The following is a 23,592-nucleotide window of genomic DNA, read 5'->3' as shown; positions in this document are numbered from 1 at the left end:
GTAGCAATTTCCATTCTACTACCCAGTTGTTCTCCTAATTTGTAATGCACATCTGCTAATCAGCACAGATGTAGGCCCATATTTTCAAGTTTTAACGTGCCACAACGCAGCACCATGCGTGAAAGGGAGGGGATGAGTCATGTTTCCTATTGTATGGCGCATTCCTTTCCTTTCCTAAAACTGGCATACTTTTGGCTGCCTAGCGCCAACGCAGGCACCCTTGCACCATGATGCAAGGGTACCTGTGTTGTAAACAGGATTGTTTTTGTGTAGGAAGGGACACTTTACTTCATACAAACAATATTGAGTGGCATTTTCATTTTTCTATGTGTGCTACAGAATACAGCACACATAAAAAGAGGTAAAAAAAGATGAGAAATAAAGATATTATTCCTTGTTATGCCTCACCTGGGGCGGTATAGTAAAGGGACGCATTCCCAGGTCTATCACTAAGATGAAGCTGGGAATGTGCTAGAATCCATGTCTGGATGGTTGGCAACACCCATACTCCGCCCATGGTAGGCCTCCCTGCCGCAGAGTAATGGAAGACAACACGTTGTGCTGCATTGTGTTTCTCTTGATTTATCAAACCATGCAGGGCCACTCAGGGGACTCAGATGCCCAGGTTGCCCCTAACCGAACTGGAAAAAGGTGTTATGTGAAACCAGAATGTCACAATGTTTGATATATTTTGCAGCATTATTTGAAGCTGTTTTTGATGGAGTTTGACACTTTTACTGGACCTACATGTCTGGGGTAATACGACTGCCAGTATATCTGTTAGAGTTTGTCAATCCCATTATTCTTTGACAAAGCACCCTATATGCCTGTCTCCAGTTTACCTTTCCTTCCTCCAATAATCGTCGAGGACGTGGGGAAACTGTGAAATGCTCACCTTCATCTGAGGCATAATGTGCTGGGATACTCTGAATGGTACAGCAGAATCATGTGATGAGAAGCATGTTTTGAGAAAAAGCACTGATTGGGGATTGGGGCTTTTTGATTTTGAATCAGTTAGTGAGTTAGATATAATCGTTTTATCTGGCTATAAGAAGCCATAAAAACAACAGTTAAAATACATACAGTTTACAGTAAATAAAGAATCTATCATGATCCGTATACAGAAATGCTTACAAAGAGAGTGGTTACTCCCATTTAGATCTTAAAAATTTAACACATTTAAATAGTTTCCTAAATGATTAGATCACGGGAGGGAATGCAGTACCGCAGATCTCTAATCCACAGGGGAAAGAGCAAGCAGGAGAAGATACATCCCATACATATCAATCCCCCCACCCCCCCCCCACATGGACACTCAGAATAGAGGTACCCCAAGAACCTGAAAGAGCAAGATTAGACTCACGTCCCGAGGAGGATATATCAGGGTGCACTATTGATTGTATATCCTGGAACGTAGCGGGTTTGTCAGCTAAATTCCAGAACCGGGAGTGGTTGGAACACATTGGCAAGTTTCAAATCATTTGCCTCTAGGAAACCTGGGAAGTGGACCACTCAAATTTTCAGTTAGCTGGGTACAAACTATTTGGGATTCCGGCAAGATAGTCCTTGGTGGGTAGAGCAAGGGGAGGCCTCCTAGTATTCGTAGATGTGTCCCTGGAAGGGAACTGGGTTGACTTAAAGTGGAATTCTGAACATATGATAGGCCTAGGATTGAAAAGCAGGGGCTTTAACATAACCCTGGTAAACTTTTACAACTCAGGAGGCTATAGAGTGAGTGAGTTGGATGGTGAGTTAAAATCCTTATCCAAACAAAAAGAAAGCACATTGGCTCCTATGCTAATAGTCGCGGGGGACTTCAATTGCAACTTGTGCCCTAAACTGTTACCCATAAAAAATGATTGGAGAGCCTGCAATATAGAGGAGGGACCCCATTTGGAGCACGCACCAGAGGGCAAGGAACTGAGAAGGCTGATGAGTAATTATGGGCTTGAGCACACAATGGACTTCTTGGTTATTGAGCCTAACAAGCCGGTTATCCCAACATTCAAGGGAAGGGGCTGCAGCTCTTTTATTGATTTCATTTTAGTGTCCCAGTTGCTAAAGAGGTGGGTACGGGGGGTTTCAATAGAACTAGGTGGTTTTAGCGACCACAACCCCTTAGTATTGTCTTTGACAGCGACAAATGCAAACAGGGCCTCAAACAGGGGCGTGGGGTCAATTGTAGGAAGGATTATCGATCAGAGCAGGCGCCTGAAATGGTTGAGAATAAACTGGGAAAGCTTTTTTAGGTCCCTAGCCAAAGAAGGAGGACATCTCCTAGAGCAGTGCTTAGACACATCCACGGAGGGGCCACAGCTAGTGGAAATATTTGAAGAAATGGGTCGCTTAATAGATGGCCTCTTAAAAACGACAGGACAGACCAAATCAAATAGTGACCCCAGGTGGTTTTATAGCGCATGTTCGCTAGCACAGAGGAAGTTAAGAGCATCATTAAGATCAGATCCCAGGGACAAACAAAGGGTGATGCAATGCAGACTCAAATATAAACAGACTCTAAAACAACGGAAGAGGGTCCTCCAATCTCAAACTTGGGAGGACCTGAGAGGAGCTGCAGAAAGGAAGGACATCATTGCCCTTTGGAAGATAATTAACAACCCATGTTTCCAAGATACAAACAGTCCTCAGATAGGCTCTAATGTTCTCCCGGGTCAGTGGGTGGAGCACTTTGGAAAACTTTATAATCTGAGGAACCGTGAGTCTCAGCATAACTCTGAAGGGATGGGGAGGTGGAATGTTACACTTAAATTCACCCTAGAGGAGATCATTGTAGGCATTAGGGGGCTCACTAAAAACAAGGCACCAGACCCGGATGGGATCCCGCCGGACCTCTATTTAAGTATGGTGGACCTGTGGGGACCCATCCTAACAAGAGTACTAAATGCGGCCATCGCCACGGGGCTTCCACGTTCATGGTCAATGGCCATAATAGTGCCAATCTTCAAAAAGGGAAATAGAGATAGCCCTCAGTGTTACCACCCGATCTCCCTCATAGACCTCACTGCTAAAGTATTAGGACGTGTTGTTTTAAATCGTATAATGGACTGAGCTGAGGACCAACAGATTATCACCGATGTCCAATATGGGTTTAGGGCAAAAAGATCTACAATAGATCAATGCATAAACTTATATCTCCTTGTAGCTAAATACACCATTGCTAATAATGAAACAATATATTTAGCATTCATGGACCTTATAGCAGCATTTGACTGCGTTAACAGGTAGAACTTGTGGGCTCAACTAAGTAAGCTAGGGGTAGATAAGGACCTTATAGAAATTTTAAAAGCTTTACACTGGAATACCTCGGCCAAAGTAAGGTATAACTTAGAGGGCGGATGCACTGCGTCATTTATCTGCACCAGTGGGGTGCGACAGGGGGGCATCCTGGCGCCCGTCCTATTTTCGCTGTATATAAATGGATTAGAAGACGTACTTTTAAGCCTAAATGTGGACTCACCAAGGGTAGGCAGTCGGGCTATTCCTGTCTTGCTTTACGCTGATGACGCAGGGTATACACCCGTTACAACGCATCTTTTACTCCGCACTACCATTACAACGCGACTTTTACTCCGCATACCATTACAACGCATTGCGCTGGGGGGCGATCTAGGATAGGGAATAAGTATAATTTACTATCCAACACCTTCCCTAGGGTCCACGGGGACTGGAGTTAGAATAGTAAATTATAATTACCACTATCCAGCACCCCAAGGCGCTATGCGTTGTAATGGTATGCGTTGTAAAAGTCGCGTTGTAACGGTATGCGGAGTAAAAGTATGCAGAGTAACATGGTACATCCATGACGCAGTATTGCTGGCACGGACTCTGCGGGGCCGCCAGATCTTAATAGATGGCTTCGTGGATTTTATGAAAAAATTAGACCTGTTGGCTAACCTAAACAAGTCATATGTGATGGAAGCTGGGCGGAAGCAGTGGAAAAGTTTCAACTATAGAATAGGCGAACATAAACTTGAAAAGGTACAGTCCTTTCCGTACTTGGGTATTTTAATTGATGGCCAATTAATTTTAAAGCGTTAATCGATGAGCGCTGTAATAAGTTAGTGTCTAGCACAGGGGCAATTATGAATTTCAGCCGCCGACTGCGCCGTTGGACCCCGGAGCAAATGATGACCCTATATAATTCCGTATGCTGCTCTAAAGTGTCATATGGTGCAGATTTTTGGGGGCTTGCTAAGATTGACAAATTACAGGTGGAGGAGAATAAATACATGAGGAGGCTCCTCGAGATCCCACAGGGCGTACCAGCATATAGCGTGCATGAAGAATTGGGAGGGGCATTTATTGAGGATAGGATACAAGCCAGACCCCTACTAGCGTGGTTAAAGATCTGGAAGAACTGAGAGGCAACACTGACTAGGCAAATAATATCAGATTGCCTCTGCAGAGATAATGGTATGGACATTCCTTGGCTGAAATACCTTAAGTCAGAACTGGAAAAAATAAGCTCCAAAGACCTCTTCCCAAACCCGACTAGCAAACCAAGCTGGGAAACAGATTTTGTGAGGAAGAGGTTCGTTACTCACAAAATCACCTCCAGAGAAGAGAGGGAATGGGTCAACCACTCAGTTAGGACTTACAACTTAGTAAGGTCTAATGAAGAAATGGAGCCGTACCTGGCTTTCACCCATAACGCTCATGACAGATTTTTAATAACAAGTTTTTGGCTCAACCTTTTACACTATTTATTAGCTGAACAAGCAGGTTTTATTAACTTTTCTGAGCCAAAGGGTGCCTGCAGCTGCGATCATCGATTTCCGCAGGATACCCTTCATTTTGTATTACTGTGCCCTTTTTATTCATTGCCCAGGTGCCTTTTTTTAACTAGCCTGCTGAAGAAACTTAAATTTAGGCATGCTAAAGCTGTGCTTTTATATTTACAAATGGCCCCTGACTCACTGACCATTCTCTCCATTACGAGCTTTTTAAGATTAGCATTCAAACTTAGAAGCACTAGAGAATTGGCCAGAGCGACTGGGGTCCAGTTGAGGGACAAACAAACTAACACGAATTGAAACGAATGGCAAATCACTTTTTTTAAATGTATGATTATTGTCCTTTAAAGCATGACTGAATAACATGTGTATTTTTTAGCATTTTAACTTGTATTTTCATGTTGTACTTTTATAGTGTTTGTACAATACCGAATAAAGTGATTTGATGATGATGATAATGATTAGATCAGAAAGCTGTACTTGAAGATTTTAAAAAGAGCCCTCAAAGTGCAGTGCTCGTAACAAAGGTTTAAAATAGGGCTCAGGAGGTACTTTCAACAAGTCACAAAAAAACATCAAATGCAACTTTGAGTCGTCAATTATCACAAAAGCCAGGAATCAATGGGGCAAGGGAATCCCCACATCTAGTACTAGCTAACGAGAGCTGAATAATCCTAGATTGGAACCTAGCCAGTAAATATCGTTCCAATTGGCTAGGAACAAGTTCCAGATATGACTGTAAACCTGGATGATAAACAATGGGCCAATAAACTCTAACTAACGTTATCTATGGCGCCTTTTCTTCTCTATCAATAGCTCTTAGTCAAGGTAGGATCTTTTGAGAAAAAACGTGTCCTTGTTGATAGCTAGCTATTCTTGGGGTGTCAAATAGATCTTGACGACCAGTCTTTGTGTAGTTATTTCATTCATATTTTAATCATAAGTTATTGATGCAAGCCATTTTAATGCAAATCATGATAACTTCCGTTTAAAGTTTGTCTCTCTCACATGACCAAACAGATATCTAAAAAAGAAGTGGTGTTTGACTAATGCTATCACCCAGGTATTCTAACCAAAATTATTTGTGGCATATTAAATTGTGAGTACAAGGAGCTGCGAATAGAGATATTTGTTTCTCCACCTGAAGAATATGCGCATTTACGTTTCCCCATTCGCTATCACCATAAGCTCTCACCATAACACAATAGCCTTATAGACGGTGTTAATATCTTTCTTAGGCACATTTCCCACCTTAGGCACAAATTTCAAAAACACACTCAGAGAACGAATGCATGTAATGTTGCTTAGATGTATGTGCTTGGAATTGCCAAACGACACACCAAGGTAGTACAACGAAAGAACCTTTCACAATATGTCAATTGATAGAAAATACATTGGTCTCTGTATATTTTGGCCCCATGGTCAATATATATGACTTTGACAATATGGCAGTAAGCTCAAAATTCTGTATCTCTTTAGCTCCCTGACGTAGCAATCAACTAATTTCTGAGACTGTTCTCTGTTGTGGCCATTTGAACTGTGTAATCAGAGTAAAGAAGGATGGAGATGGACCTCTGACCTAGTCTGGGCATGTCACAGCTCTCCTCTTGAAGTCTTGGCAACAGTGAGTTGGTGTAAGAATTAAAAGTACAGGGGCCAAAGCACACCCTTGTCGTATGGCTGAACATGGACTAAAACTCCTTTATATCTCCCCTTTGCGACCATATATCCCAAACTCATAATGGTCTCCTCAATACCCCTCCCACCTAGTATACGCCATAATTTAGAATCTATTCACTATGTCAAGTCAAGTCAAGGAAAGCTTTATTCAATTGTTAGTATAACAATCATAAAAGCACATACAATAAAAGCAAATACAGATTTCATTGTAAGCTTAACAGATTTTTATATAATTACTCATTAAAAATGGGCCCAGCTCCATCAGGGGAGGAAGTGCCCATAATTTACACCTCAAATACCATACTTTTCCTCAGCTGGATCACCTTTTTAAAAAAACTTGGCCTCCCTCCACACAGTGTGTTCATCTACCAGAAACTGCAACCAGATAAAAGCTGGGCGACATTCCTTTATGCTCAGATGTTTTTAAAGTGGAAGTAAATAGACTTTCCTCAACTCTACGTAAAATTGACAGAATAGGACTAAATGGATCATGGACTGTACAGAGTGGTTGTCACACGGACAGGGTATCAGAGTTCGTGACCAGTCGTTCATAGTTGGTATTCACAATAATCTATGTACGACTCCCAGTCTAAATCTAATCACTATGTCAAAAGCAGAGTTCTACCATTTGCCTTAGAAGAATCTATATTGACAGTCAACACTTACATTTTTAGAGACTGCCCATTATAAAATACTATTAGTTAGTTTTCTTATTATTATCTTGAATGAAGAATCAATTAGAAATAGTGGACTGTAGCATTTCAGGTCAGCTATATCCTTCTTTTTTAACAATGGAATGTTAAAAGTAGTAGGCCAGCCGTTAGGTATCTTAATAGAAGCTAATGAGTGGGAAAAGGTTTAAAGTTAGTCTAAGGAGAGTATTTTGTACTGGATGGGAATCCTTCCAGTACAAAACTTATGCTAGACTCACGGAGACACCCTTGCACTATGGTGCAAAGGTGTCCATGGCGCAGGGCTGCCCAATTTTTGCACCGGCGTTAGGAAGAGGGGAGGAGGGTGCCATATTTCTGTAAATATGGCGCTCTCCTGTTCTCTCCTTCACATACAGTGCAGCATTTGCGGATGCTGCACTGTGCTGACTGAAACTGGTAAATCTGACCCAAAGTGTCCAAAGTTCATGCATCAAACTGGGAATTTCTCAGAGTTAATGCATGAAATGGAGAGAGAGCACAAGTCTGAAACCGTGGCTAGTTCAATTAATAGGGGCCTTCTCTTGCTAATGCCACACGGAAGACTTTTTAGAATTCTCTGTGGGCGGAAGCGCTGCACGGAGAGGTGAGTTGCACAGCTTTGGCCTCTAAACACAGCACAGTGTAAAACTAGGGCCTAGTGGCAAAGCAGTGCTTGCTGTCTATGGGTGCCTCCTGCTGGTCATTGAAGTTAAACATAACATTTCAGCAGTGAGGTCTGCAAGCAAGGAGTAGCTCAACGACTTAGGCCTTTGTGCTGGAAGAAAGGTTGGTCATGACCTCTAATCTGGCAAGGCCAACTCAGCGTTTCATCCTCAGGAAGACTGGCAAATTGAATACCATAAACTAGGAAGTGGCAACCGCTTTAATTTACAGCACTTAGAAACAACAGAAGGTACATGAAGCACAATATCAAGACATTTTAATATTCAGTTGTGAATGATTCTTCCAAATAGTACAGAGCACTGGAGTCTGGGACTGACTAAAAGAAGGGGCTGCTATTGCCTGAGGGCTCCAGGATCTGGTGGGTGTGGCCCAATGCGTCCACTTAAAGAAGCTGTGTCTGAGCTAATGGTCACTGGTTCGGACCCTTCCGGTACACTCGGCATTTCAACATTCCGAGTAAGACACAATGAGTACCACTCAGATGGTCAAACATAAGTGTGATATTTCAGCACCAAGATACCCTTCAGAATGCACATGGGCGTTTTGTGAAAGAATGGAGGGATTCTGGGGTTGATTTACAATTACTGGTGCATCCCTGCAAATTAGCAGTGATGCGCCAGTAATTATGTGCCGCAGCTCCGCCACCCATGATGCGCCGCATTTACAATGCGGTGCACCATGGGGCCAAAACGGCTCATTGCTGGAGTTGCGTCGCAAGTGCGACACAGCTCCAGCAATGCTCTGGGGGCTGGGGGGGGGGCCTATTCTTTCAATGCTGCCTCAAGCCGTACACCTGCTTCAAGCAGGTGCAGGGATTTGACGCAGCATTGGCTAAAAGTGAATGATTTCACTCAGCCACTTTTAGGAGGCGTTCCTGACGCATCTCCCAGATGCGTCACGTTGTTAATACCCCGCACCATGGCGCATCTTTTGCGCCACCACTGCGTCACAAAAGTGATGCAACGGCGGCGCAAAAGAGGCGCAAGGGGCTTGTAAATCAGCCCCTTGGTGTTCAGCATGGCGCTCATCAGTTCTGTGAAAAGTGCTTGTGTTGTCTGAGTGCAGACGCTGGAGCTCTCTTGAGCCTGTCATAAGGAGGTTCAGATTTGGGCCGTCTGGCAAGGTTAGCTCTTTACAATGCCAGAAGTGGGAGGAAGGAAGCTCAGGGTGAGGGAGGGCCGAGCAAGCGAAGGATGATGAATCACGACTATTAAGAGCTTTCCAGCCAAATCGTCTTGAGTAATTTGGAAGCATTGGCCGCGAACAACCAGAGAGGCCTTCCATCCCAATTCACCGCTGTCATGTGTGAGAAAGAAGAGGTGTAAATCCAAAATATATATCTAAGAAAACATAATGATTTTCAGAAAAATAATGTCGCTCGGGCGCGCATCTGTGCTCAAATGCTGACATTGGCTTTAGAAGCAAAGTGATAACAATGCTGGTGAGAAAGTAGAGAGACCCTGCTTTCTTTTTTTTTTATTTCAAAATATTTTATTGAAAATAAATTTTACATATACAAGAAAAAACAAGCAGTTGTTTTCCTTTCTTTGGGCTGGTCTTGCACTGTGTCCTTCTGGCCTAGTGGTGCCAGAGAGAGAGAAGAGAAAGAGAAAAAGAGAAAAGAGAGAGGGGGGGGCTTGGGTTGCGGTTCATTTCCTTAGATAAGCGCCGAGGGCTTCCCACATGTCCTCTTTAGCTGTGTGGTTTGCCGCCTTGTGTTTGGCGGTGATGTTATCTGCCCCCGGAGGAATGTTACCCAGTTGAACCAGCGTTTGAAGGTGGCTTTGCTGGTGTTTTTCCAGGTTCCCAGGATGGTTTTCACCGCAGATGTCAGCAGAACGCGGGAGTGTTTACTACTCGGTTGCTGGGTCACTGATTGCCGGCGTGGTAGTCATCTTCCTGCTATTCCATGCTCCGATTGGGAAGCAGTGGCAACTTTGGCCAACAGTTGGCGTGGACAAGGAGTTGCCTTGATAACTAGCCCGCGCCTTCTTTGCAGCCGTATCGAAGTTTTAGTGAAAAAAATGTGAGAATGTTTCTTGACCGCAACCCACTGGCTGACCAGCCTCTGAGTCGCAGATTGCATTCAAAACTGGATTGGACGTTTGCAGCAATAGGAGTTATGTCATTGGTTTGGTGACAGCAGAATATGTGCTCACGAAGAATAATTTGATGTAGACATCACATCAATGTAAACCACAGACTGCACCCCCTAATCACTGGCACCAAAAAGGGTTGTGTCTGCATAGCTAATGCAGTGGCATTGATGAGCTTCAGGTTCATACATGTGACCACCTCACTGGGGAAACATATTGATTTTTAACTACTATTTCTACTTTAAAAAAAAGAAGATAAAGTAATCCGGCGCCCTTCTAAATGTACAAAGTCTCTTAAGAGCTGTCTTTGAAAAAGGTGTTTTTGCCAGTGCTAAAAATATGATGAGGAAAACGCTATATATGGTATGGCAGTTTCTTGTCTCCCTCGCCCTAATTTAACTTGACATGGGTAGAGAGCCACTACCCACTACTGCCCCTTACCTCTTGGACTTCTTCATTTTATTTGCTTCAAATTTAGTTTGCATATAAAGCAAAACAGCCCTTTTTAGGATCTTGTTGACAGCCCAGCAATAATATACATAGCCATATGTATGAAAGTTTGGTTTTGCGATTCTCAAATAGCGATTTTTTGGGATTCGCTATTTGAGAATCGCAAAACGCTATGCATGTAGGATTTGCAAATAATTTTGCGAAACCAACATATTCCTTAATTGCGAATTGCAAATTGTGACCCGCAATTAAGGAATACCTCCCTATTCATTCCTATCGGCCTAGAGGCCCATAGGAATGAATGGGAAGACATTCTCAATTTTCGATTCTCAATTAGAGAATCGCAAATTGAGAATGCAATTTCAAGGGTGCCAGGGTGTCAAAAGGACACGCTGTTGCATCCCTGAAATGTGCGTGTGTGCACATGTGGCACACATCCATGCCCTGAGGGCATGTATATGCGTCACATGGCACTTTGAAAAAAGCAAAAAAAGTTAATTTTTCAGAGAAATCGAAAATTACTACTGACTTGAAGTTGGTGGTAATTTGCGATTCCTTAAGCCCAAATCGCACTTTTTTTGCGCCTCTTACATTGCATTTAAGATATCGCAAAATTTGTGATTCCTTAAATGCAATTGCAACATAAGGAATCGCAAATTTTGCGAGGCAGTTTTACCTTAATGCATCCCACTGAACTAATTGCAATTGCAAACCCCAAAATTCTGCTAATTTCGGCGTTTGCGATGGCAATTTTGAATGATACATATGTCCCTTAGACTCAGATTTATCAAGCTTTCACGCAAAACCGCAAGACGCCTTGTTGCGCTGCCATATCTACCATTATATGGTGCATTTCTGTCCTCTCCTCGCGCTGGCACACTCACTGCTGCCTAAATCCCACGCAGACACCCTTGAGTCATGGTGCAAGGGTGCCGGTACTGTAAGCAGTATTGTTTTTGTGCAGCAAGGGACAGCTTTATGCACATAGAAGACCATATTTTTTTCATGCATGGCAAAGTTGTTCAAATTCTTTAAAGTGGTGCCATTACTGAAATGAGTAGATTGTGGTTATTTTGGCCATAAGGCAATGCACTAATTGCCTCAAGGCCAATTAAGAAATAGTTATTAAAGTCACAACAGATTAGTGAGGTATACACACTGAAGTGACAAGAGCGATGCACACTGATTACGAAAGGTGGGGAGAAGACACACATGTTTTGAGTCCAAAAAGGATATAGCTAATGTTACAAGGCTCTGTGTAGAGTTGGGCATGTGAGCAGAAGGATTGGTGATAGGCAAATTATAATACAGCACATCAAAAGTGTCCCACTCGCCTGGGACAGAATCACAACATTCTGTCTGTGCAAAATCACAAAGAATGTAGACATAACCCCGAAATTGGATGCTAAGTAAATTTCTGCAAAATCCTAACTTTGACCTGTGGTTCCAGGGTGAGGTGTCGGCAATTCAGACACTTTACCATAAGCTGTGAAATTGCTGACTTTAATTTTTCTGCAAAATTGTTAGTCAAAAAATAATTGTGTGTCGATATCTTGAGTAATATGAAATGAGCAGAATACAAAAAATACATTTTCAAGATGTGTTCACAGATGTGAAAATGACTGATATCTAGTCAACACAAAAGATAAAGGTAAAAATCTCCTGATGTTCAATAAGCTAGTCAACTTATGTGTTCCATAACTAGCTAAACTTTACAATGAAATGTGCGTGGTTAAGGCATGTATGGCAAAGACACACACATGGTTAAGACTTTTAAGGTGAGTGTAGGTACCCCGATCCCAGCCCCCTGGCTTGAGCCCTAAAACGGCCCCACAAGCCCCTGCCCTGAGACCTAAACCATTCCCTTACACCCTGAGCACTAAAGTTTCCTTCCCCCCAAGCCCTAAAACGTGCCTCCCCCGAGTCCTAAAGCCTTTCCTGCCCCCTATAAGCCTTAAAACTACCCGAGCCCTAAAAACGTCCCCGCCACCAGCCCTGAAAACAACCCCAACACTCTCAGCCCTAAAAAATACCTCCCAACCCTTTAAATATACCCCCAATAACCCTGCCCTAGCTCCATCTACCTCACGGCGTACACTCCTGATCCTACCTTGTCTTGGGCCCGCCCATTCCAGCAGGCATAAACATTTGTTTAGGCAAGCGTGGTTGCGCTTGCGTCGGTCAGACACGCGTGGCTGAGCCAGCATTGTTCCGCCTGTTTCCCTAATCGGTTGTGTGATGGAACCATGCATGCGATTACCACACATGCCGGTTCCACGCGGTCTGAACCACGTAAGTCTTAACCACGTATATGCCTTTACCACACATGCCTTTACAACACAATATGCCTTATAGTTACCTGTGCCTCTGGGCAAGCAGGCAAAGCTCTGGCGTAGTCACTCCTATGTCAGGCTCTTGTCTACCAGGCCCTAGCAGCATTTCAAATGTGCTGGCTTGTTGGGAGAGTTGGACATTTTGCAGTAGACAAGCCCATTTCCGTTTTTAGTTTTTGGATTTCACTCTTCGCCATATTTCTCAAATCAAACAGACACATTTATGAGTTTCACAACACATTACAATTTTGAAGTTTGAACCTAGTATTGTAGTTGCTTCCCATGCCGCAGCGTTTGGTTCTAAAATGCTATTGTGTTTGAAACTTTATTCTAGATGCTGGATTGCAGCAAGAAACTAGAGGAAGGACTTCTAACAATTGCAAAACGTGCAAATGGAAAAGGCACAACAACTGCACTGCATAACCTTTTCAAGCAATTTCTACAGAGACTACCATCGCAAAATGGGGTACGAATTATCTTCTCATATTCTTCTGAACATTTCCACTTTTTGTTTTAATTTTGGCCTCAGGTAAATGTAATATGTTTATTTCCTGTTCTCTTTAGGGTGACTGCGAAACTGATTTTATGGATGTGCAGGATTTCATTAGCAAACTGAAGGAATTTATCAGCGACGTTCAAAGGTTAAAGTGTCCTCAATAAACTGCGAACAGCACCCTTCTGCTACAATTACAAACTCGGACATCTTGCAAATTTTGGATTCGGCGTGGCCCAGCCATCTGTGCACAGATTATTTATCATATTTATTTATCACCTGTGTAAACCACCTTCACCTTGTCCTTCTAATATTTTAAACACAGTTTTAATACTAAAACAACCCTAGAAGTCTTTTGGTTCAGGCCTCTTGATCTCCAGGTGTAGTTATTGGTGCGTTCCATTTAATGCAATGTATTTATTTATAGTGTGACGTAAATAAAGTATAGTGTTTGCCACCTCTGTGGATAGATGACATGTAGGTATGCTGAATGGAGGACCCAGGACGCAAACGTGTCTTTAGTCATAAAGTATCTGTCCTGTCAGGATCCATAGATGCACTATACAATTAAAAAGTATCCATTTATTTTTTATACAGCCAGTGTTCTATTTAATGTATAGTGCTATGAGGGCACATCCTGTGGGGAGATGCACTATACAAAGCCGTCTTATTATTATAACATAATGCATGCCCCTTAGACAACCATGCAACTAATTGTATTATTATTATTATTTACCATTTGTAAAGCGCCTGCTTACACCCAGCAGTGTGCCCCAGCGCTAGGATTAAGCCTTCTGAAGAGAGAGAAAGAAGGAGAACTATACCTAGGCTAAAGAGAGCGAGAGCACAGAAAGAAGGTGCCTGGATGTCCCCTATGTTAAGAGTGAAACAGCCAAGTGTTTAGTCCCTTGAACAAGGTCCTTTCAGCAGGTTCAGCTCTCCTTTCTTCACTGCTGAATGATGGTAGGACCTTATCTGAGGGTAGGACCTTGGATGATGCTGGTGCCTTAGCCGCCTTTCTTTATTCCGCCCTGAGCATATATGTAACACTACACTCCCTTTTGCTGCATACCCTGTTCATGCGATCTTGTTCCAAGTGGTAATACCTGCAAAGTAATCAATCATATTAAAACAACTTTCATTGGGGTACATTTACTTGCACAAGCCGTCTCCGCCTATAAGCCACACTGGTGTGAATGCATTTAGAGAATAAATCCCCAAATTTTCCAGAAGTGTTGAAGAACTTTTTAACACCTTAGAATCCAAGGGACTTGCACAAAATTAGCAATAGTTAACCTGAGTACAGTCTGCTTCATAACACTGCTAGTTAAGGGCTAGGCTGCATGACTAACCAAGTGGGGGCTCTAAGCCTGCCCCTTAAAGAACAGTGAAATACGTGTGGAAACACGAAGTCCGCAGGGAGATACATTGCATGTGACAGACACCTGGATATTCTGGTATGAAATATATTTAATAGTGGTGACAATATCATTCTATGAACGTATTGCCAATTACAGACAACGGCCCTGCATAACCAGGGATAACACGCTGAAAACCATAGATTGCTTTTGTCAGTAGGTAAAAGCCTTTGGTGTAGCAGTATCATGTATCATGTATTTAAGATTGGTATGTTGTGTGTTGTTTTGGCACTAGAGACAGTTTTACTTTTTATACATATTTATTTTTTTTAGACTTGATTTGTTTGACTGAATTTAATGATCAGACCAGCGACCTCTTTAAGGACCCCAACCTCCACAATCTAACTGAGCCTCCCATGAACGCAACGCCTAAAGCAGATTATAAACTTGTTCAGACAGAGGACTGCAGTTCATATTTAAAACCTGAAAATTAACTTTTCACCCATCACAAGGGAAATGCCGAGACCCTAAATGACAGCTTTACAATAGCGTGTGACCTGTATTATACATATCCAACTTCAGCCTGTGTCCCGTTTAACTCACCGTGGATAATATGAAATGCATATTTCTCCCATTCGTGTATCTTAAGCATATTTCGTCATAGGTTGGTTCACAATCCACTGTTTTTCAATTTGCTTAAGCAACTTTTACTCTGCCTTTAACTTTTTGTGGGGTTTAGTTTAATTTACCATGTTTTTGTTTTATGCACATTCCATTGTAGTTAGCATAATCTTTTATGTTTATGTATCCAATCTGTTATTGCAGCAATTTATGTGACCTCTAGCTCTTATTTTGGCTTACCATGTAAGCATGATCATTGTAGTTTAATTCAAGGCATGTTGTCTGTAAGTTTGTACATGCACATTTTACATGCATATTATATATTAGACGAGTCTGTAACTTTTGTATGCAGGATTTACTCTCGCCTGAAAGTTGTTTTATGCATATGTTACTTTTGCTGGACTCGTGTCCTCCGCACTTTTTACCCCACGCAGACCTAGGCTGAACTTAAATCTAAGGCATGTTTGATTGGGGGTGGAGGTATGAAGGGATTGATTCAAGGTATATTTTATTATATTTATAAATAAATAACGACACATTCTTACCGTTCGCCTTGCATGTATTTCCACATTTTATGATACCGGGCTCTTACCTAACAAATAAACACACATCTGTGCTGCGTCTGCTTGCCCCTGAGTTGTCATATGTATTTTTTTTTATTAATGCATATTTATATAGCTCGAACTTGACCCGAAGGGATTGGAGCGCTTACATGAGCAACGGTTACGTTACACAAAGACACATTCATTTTTTTGGTAGACACGGGGAGATTAAGGGGCATATTACCAAGCAATAGCGATAATTATCGCTATTGCTTGGTTAGAGCCAAAAAATTACCGCTGAGCTGCGGCGATTGTTACCGCAAATAAACCTTGGTATTACCAAGATTTATCGCAAATGCGATAAAAATCGCCGCAATGCATGAATATCGCTGAAAAGTCAGCGATATTCATGCATTACCGAGCTATTGCTCTTAGCCATGTTATCCACCTCCCATTGGATAACATGGCTAAGAACTGCTCAGGGCAGGTGTTAGCTTTTGGAGATATTCGCGCTTAGCGCGAATATCTCCAAAAGTTGGTAATAGGAGATAGCAATGTTAGCGACTGTTTTCAGTCGCTAACATCTTGGCACGCCCACTTTGCATGTCATTAGTGACAAATATCACTGACATGCAAAGTGGGGCCCAAGATGGTCGCTATCTCCTACTAGCTGTCTCTAACTGGTGTTAGCGACAGCTAGGTAATAGGGAGATAATTTTATCTCCGCTTTCTTGGCTTGTAAAGCCAAAAAAGCAGAGATAAACCCCCTTGATAATATGCCCCTAAGTTACTTGCCCAGAATCACAGGATGTGGATGCGACCCCGAGGCTCGAACGTTGGTTTCCAGCACCAGAGTCGGCAGTCTAGCCGTGAGACCACATCCTGCCTCAATTTTTTTAAATATTTTTGGCTCCGGTGCTAATGGACTTTTGGCTTTAAAAACTGCAACAAGAATGTTTACGTCACTTACAGATGTGGCGTCGTACTTTAGTATTCGGGCATCACGTCACCACTGGTGAAGGCTGGCGGAAATAATAGTGTGACCTGTACAGGGTTGCGCAAGCAAGGCGGGCAGGGATAAAGTATGTGCCGGCTCACACTCTCTATAATAACAAGCATTTGCAATGCAATAGGTCTTGCATAAGGAAATTTTGAGCTATTGGCATTGTAAATGACAAATATTTTATTTATGTGTTGGTTTTGAAATTAGCAAAATTATTAGCTTTGTCATTTACAATGCCAATAGTTTTAACTTTCGCAAACGTGCCACCTATAGCATCGGTAATGCAATATGTGTTGTATTTACATGACTTAGATGTATTAATATTACAAATAACAATGGCTTTTATTTATTTTAAATAATTAATACTTAAATAAAAGTTATTGTAATTTATAATGGCAATAGCTTAAACTTTTGGGAAGATTATGTTCATTGTATTTGATTGTGATGAAAATCTGTTGCGTTCAGTGGTGCTGAGTGATGCTGTTGCCTTCAGTGGTGCTGAGTGATGCTGTGGCCTTCAGTGGTGCTGAGTGATGCTGTGGCACTCAGTGGTGCTGTGGCGTTGAATGGTGCTGAGTGATGCTGTGGTGTTGAGTGATGTTGTGGCATTGAGTGATGCTGTGACATTGAGTAATGCTGTGGCATTGAGTAATGCTGTGACGTTGAGTGATGCTGTGACGTTGAGTGATGCTGTGGCATTGAGGGATGTTGTGCGCTGAGTGGTGGTGTGGCGTTGATTGGTGCTGTGGCATTGACGGGTGCTGTGGCATTCATTGGTGCTGAGTGATTCTGTGGCGCTGAGTGATGCTGTGACATTGAGTGATGCTGTGGCGTTGAGTGGTGCTGTGGTGTTGTGTGGTGCTGTTGTGTTGAGTGGTGCTGTTGTGTTGAGTGGTGCTGTGGTGTTAAGTGGTGCTTTGGCGTTGAGTGGTGCTGTGGTGTTGAGTGGTGCTGTGGCATTGAGTGGTGCTGAGTGATGCTGTGGCGTTGAGTGATGCTGTTGCATTGAGTGATGCTGTTGCCAGGGCCGGCCTTAGGCATGTGCAAGCTGTGCACCTGCACAGGGCCGCCAAACCCCAGGGGCCGCCACAAATCGGATACATACATATTCGTCGCAGCCCCGGGCAGGATTCGGCGGCCTCCAACCCCAGCTGCCGGCAGACTGCCACCCAAAGGAAGCACGGGAAATTAGCCATCACGGGCTGACCTTTCACAAGACAGCCAAGGTTATGCACATAGCATTTGCTGCTGAAGTTCGGAAATAAGCAACGAAGATGAACTAAAATGCAAAAAAAAAAGATCCCATGTTTGTAGCTTTTCGACATCGTTTAAAGGAAATACTTGTTATTGTCTGTTTTGTGCATGGCTGTTTTCTGTCGTGCTCCCTATATATCATGCTGCAACTTTAATAATGTTAGCCAAGACGGATCAGGAAATCACAGCCGTAGTTCGAGGCAAAAAAGAAAAAAAAAGTCAAAAGAGGTGCTTCTCCCAAGCCTCACCTAGAGAGCAGCAGTATTGGCTATGTGTGAGAATAAGCAAACGAATCGATCGCCACGGTGGGTTGATGACTACTGGTCGTTTTGATGGATATGACTGTAAAAAAAAGTCCAGATTGGTTCGCAGTGGACCTCAAACCATGTCATCTAAAACCAAAGAGACAAAAAAAAGTGACAGCTGCGGAGAGTACACTGCAGGCAGTCAATGGTCCTGTGATTTATTGTTCCATCTGCCTTGCTGCTGTGAGGACAAGTTCCTCCTGATTTGGTTAAAATGAAAAGGGCCTTAGAGAGCAGAACCTGCGTTTTGAAAACGCGCAGAAACTATTTTTTCTTTTCCTTGATTTATGTCTTTTCCTCCACAACGCTTGCACCAAACTGTTAGCCAATAATGATTGCTGAGAAATTGGAACTTAATTCCGCACACATACAAATAGATGAAGAAAAAAAAACACACACACACACACAAGAAGGACATGGCCAAGTTATTTGCTCTGTTAGTGGCAGTGCCAACCAGGGCTTCTGTGTTTGTGGAAGTGAATTCTTAATGATAGCCAGAACAGCTAAGGCCAATTACAAGGCAGTCTTAGAAAAATATAGGGGAGGGGCGACCTACACTGTGTTCTCTTGATAGTTCTTTCTTTCTTTATTTAATTATTAAGGCGTTTTATGAATCGCCAAATTGTCACCCTGCACTTACTTGAAATAGCTGCGAAAAAAATGAGTAACACAACATATTGTGTTACTGAAAAATGGGTGCAAATAAATAGGGCGATAATAAGCGGGGTTAGAAACACATAGTTCTGACTCCTAGTTTAGTACGAAGACAAAATTCATCGTTTGTGAGCATTCCTTTTACTAACTTCCAGTTCCAGGAACTCCACATAGCCCACCAATGCACCACAATCCCCCCTTTCTACTAATACTGGGGTCCACAATAAGCTCTACCAGTGTCCCTCAATCCTAACCTGCAGCTCCACCTGGTGTTGCAATACTGGCATCTCCAACGCACTTCAATACTGGCCCTAAAGCTGACCACACAACACAGCTCTACCAATGCACCTCAGTACTGGCCCTAAGGATGCACACACAACACAGCTCTACCAATGCTCCTCAATAGTGATCCCTGAACATGCACAGCTCCACCAATTAACCTCAGTTCAGGCCCTGACGATGCACACACCCCACAGCTCTACCAATGCTCCTCAATACTGTCTCTGAAGACACACACATCTCTATCAATGCTCCTCAATACTGGCCCTGGGCATGCACAGCTCCACCAATGCACCTCAATACTGGTCCTGAAGACGCACACACCACACAGCTCTACCAATGCTCCTCAGTACTGGCCCTAAAGACACACACATCTCTCAGTGCTCCTCAATACTGGCCCTGAACATGCACAGCTCCACCAATGCACCTAAAGATGCGCACACCACACAGCTCTACCAATCACCTCAATCCTGGTCCTGAAGACGCACACACCACACAGCTCTACCAATGCACCTCTATACTGGCCCTGAAGACACACACACCACACAGCTCTACCACTGCACCTCAAGACTGGCCCTGAAGATGCACACACTACAAAGCTCTACCAATGCACCTCAGTACTGGCCCGAGGTCGCACAGCACTGCCAATTCACCTCAGGACTGTCCCTGAAGATGCACACAGCTCTACCAATACACCTCAATACTTGCCCTGAAGACGCACACAGCTCTGCCAATGCACCTCAGTACTGGCCCAGAAAACGCACACCTCTACCAATGCACCTCAGTACTTGCCCTGAAAGACCCACACACCACACAGCTCTGCCAATGCACCTCAGTCCTAGCCTACATACACTGGTTCTCATGGTGGTTTTCTCTGAATGGACGTTCGGATGCTAGTAACTTCTTGACGCCCTTCAGGTGCAATTGAAGCCATTTTAGCCTCAGTGGAAGCCCCCCTCTCCCCTCCCCAGGAGTGCCAGGGGGCTGGTCTTTGCTCCCCTCTCACACCGCTCACCTTCCTGCGCAGCCGCAGGTGGCCCGTGAGGATGCCCGGGGCCCCCACCTACGCTCATTGCACAGGGCAACCATGAGCCTAGAGCCGCCCCTGCTGTTGCGTTGAGTGATGCTGTGGCATTGAGGGATGCTGTGCGCTGAGAGGTGCTGTGGCATTGAGTGGTGTTGTGGCATTGAGTGGTGCTGTGGCATTGAGTGGTGCTGTCGCGTTGAGGGGTGCTGTGGCATTCAGTGGTGCTGAGTGATTCTGTGGCACTGAGTGATGCTGTGGCGTTAAGTGATGCTGTGGCGTTGAGTGATGCTGTGGTGTTGAGTGGTGTTGTAGTGTTGAGTGGTTCTGTGGCGTTGAGTGGTGCTGTGGCATTTGAGTGGTGCTGAGTTATGCTGTGGCGTTGAGTGATGCTGTGGCATTGAGCGATGCTGTGGCGTTGAGTAATGCTGTGGGGTTGTAAAATAAAAATGTCACCAGAATACTATGAGGACGCCTGCCAGGCACTGACTTATCAGTGTTGGAGAACAGATTCATTAGGTTCTAATAAAATTAACTCTGAGCCCACAGTATTGGACGATGCATGACCAATAAAATCAAATATTATGTACACCCATGCTCAATGCAGCATTGCTGAGACCCCCGAGCACACAAACAAAATAGCTATGCACAGTGCTGCTTAGATAACAGTAACTTCTTTAATTGGCAAACTTTAATTTTGGTCAGTCATAACCAAAGTGGCAGCCCACGGGAGGGTCACAAAAGAGAATGCAACAAGATACACCAACTGTGAATCCTGACTCACCCCTTTCACTAAATGCCTGTTGATGTTATGTAGGTTGTATTTTAAGAGCATAACATGGATCGCAATCCAGGCACAGCATTAAAAATGCACTAGTTCTCGCCTTTTATTAAGTTAAAGCCATTTGCTTTGCTAATGGTATTGTATAGCAAAGCAAATGGCTTTAACTTAATAAAAGGCAAGAACTAGTGCATTTTTAATGCTTGTTTTACTGCCAGTGTTAGTATTTCCTACTCTTTAGCTGGCATAGCCCAGCATTCTGACAGGCTGAAAGCCTCCCAGGATAGTGCAATTGTTGTGAGCGTGCTAAGTGCAAGAAAGTGTAGGTGTTGTGGAGTGATGGTGTCGGGAGAGTGCTGTGAGGCCAAGCGCGCGCCTGGCGAAGTGTTGTGAAAGTGTTGGAGGCCCAGAATTGCTTTACTGGTGGTTTGAGAGCCCTGGGTGCAACAGAGCTGGGACTGAGTGCTCAGCAAGCCATGAAACACATTCAGATCACACTCAGGTTGTCTCTCACCGGCACCAACCCTGCCAGACCATGTTGGTGTGCGAGTGCACCTATGATTGTGTACTCGTGGTGTTCTGGGTGGCTTAGTTAGACCTCTTACCCCAGCACATACATACGCATGTATACTTCTGGGTGGGAAAAAGCGCCGGGCAGCCACACGAACATCACGAGGGAAGGGGGGGTGAGGGGTCAAGGGTCAGCTCGCCACCGCGTCCAGGAACAAAGAGTGGGCTTGACCCTCGCCCCCTGGGCCATGTAGACACTCCCGCCCCATGGTCATAAAAGTGACATCACCAGGTGGACCATCCGGTCCCCCAACCACGAATGAATGAATGAATGAATAACTTTATTGTGTGGTTACTTAAAACCATTACATTAAGACCAAAGTATAAAATTCAAAAGTTAAAAACGAAAATGTTTCTGCAGGCAAGCATTTATGAAAAGTTCCCAGGGTTCCAAAGGGCACACGCAGTCGCGGACCTGGAAGGGCCACCCAGTGTCCCGCAGCAAAGTCTCTATTCCTGTGCGCCCTTGGCTGCCATCAGCTCGGACCGAGTCTGTTGTATAAATTTTCCGAACGAGGCCATCTGTTTTACTATACTCAAAGTGTATAATTGATGGATTGTCTCCTTAACTGTGCGTGACCCCGCGTCCCTGAGGATGGGCCTGAGGTAGAGGGTGCGGGGTGCACCTAGGGCAAGGCAGCAGAATAGTAAATGGGCCAATGACTCACGTTTGCAATTGCAGAGTCCGCATTCCCGAACTCCCGTGCCAGCATTTCCCGGATGATATAGTTCTTTGAGCTGGAGGGGGTGCAGTCTGTAGGCTAGAATCTTATGGAGGGCTGGGAGGCCCACGGCCTGCGTGAGATGGTTTCGAGGGTTATACGCTGTGTGCGGCAAGCATAGGGACTCGTGAAAGGCTCTTTTCGCAAGAGACTCAAGGTCCAAGTCCCGGGAGCAGGCACGCACTTGCTTTTTGATCGCGTGTTTGATGGTCGTGTAGTTGGCAAGGTCTGGATTCCACGACTCGATCGCGAGGTTAAGTTGGGTCATTGCTGATTCAATGGTAGCTGACCAGGGGTTCCCGGGTTCCATGAAGATATGTTTCAAGACGGCCTCCAGTGTGTTGTCACGTGCCGCTGTTGTAAGGTAGTAATATTTGCTTAGGGAAGCCATCTCTTCCAGATTTTGTTGGTTGAGTGAGAATTCCAGGCGAATTAGAGTGTTTCTTGTGCATTTTGGTAAATGGTACAGTCTCTTGTATGCCCCGCAGTGAGTTTTTTCCAACTCCTTGTTCAGTTTGCCTGGGTACGCCTGTTGTGCGTAATTGAGGGCCGGCATTAACTTGGCCTTAAGGACTCTTTGAATAGCCGTTGATGATGGACTGTATAAAGAGGCTTGTAGTTTACATAGGGCGAAGGTGATGGTCTTCCCTTTACCCTGAATTTTCTTTAGGTGGGTGCCACACAACCCCGATTCGTGGAAGGAGACCCCCAGGTACGTGTATTTCTGTGTGCTGTCTAAGGTCAAATGGCCGAGGCTCCATTTTGCTCTTTTTTTTTGGGGTAGTGCCCAAAGATGACTATTTTTGACTTGGTTGGGTTTGCTACCAGCCTGTTTTGTTGTTGTATGTTGCCAGGGCGGTAAGTGCCTTTTGAAGCCCTATTTTTGTATGATCCAGGATTACAAGGTCATCCGCGTATTGCATAAAATGGATTTTGGTTGCCCCGATCTTTGGCGTTGCTAAGGGGCCCCCGACAGGGCTATCTCCATGTCTGCTGTTAATAAATTAAACAGCAGGGGTGCCAACACGCACCCTTGTTTTAAGCCACGGTTTGTGTCAATCTTGTCGGTTGCAGAGTCACTTGAGAGTTTAATTCTTACCCAGGTGTTTTGATACAAAGATTGTATCGCTCTTAGCAAAGAGGGGTCGATGTTCGAATGGACCAGCTTTCTCCATAGGATGGTATGATCTACTCCATCGAACGCAGCTGAGTAATCGATAAAGCAGGCGAATAATGGGAGACTTTTGCGCAGCCGCGCTCGATTGGCTAGGTAAGAAAGTGCAGTGATATTATCTACAGT

Source organism: Lissotriton vulgaris, chromosome 7 (assembly GCF_964263255.1).
Source record: "Lissotriton vulgaris chromosome 7, aLisVul1.2, whole genome shotgun sequence".
Classification (NCBI taxonomy): Eukaryota; Metazoa; Chordata; class Amphibia; order Caudata; family Salamandridae; genus Lissotriton; species Lissotriton vulgaris.
The sequence above is the reverse complement of the archived record's forward strand: the minus strand, read 5'-3'. Positions refer to the sequence as shown.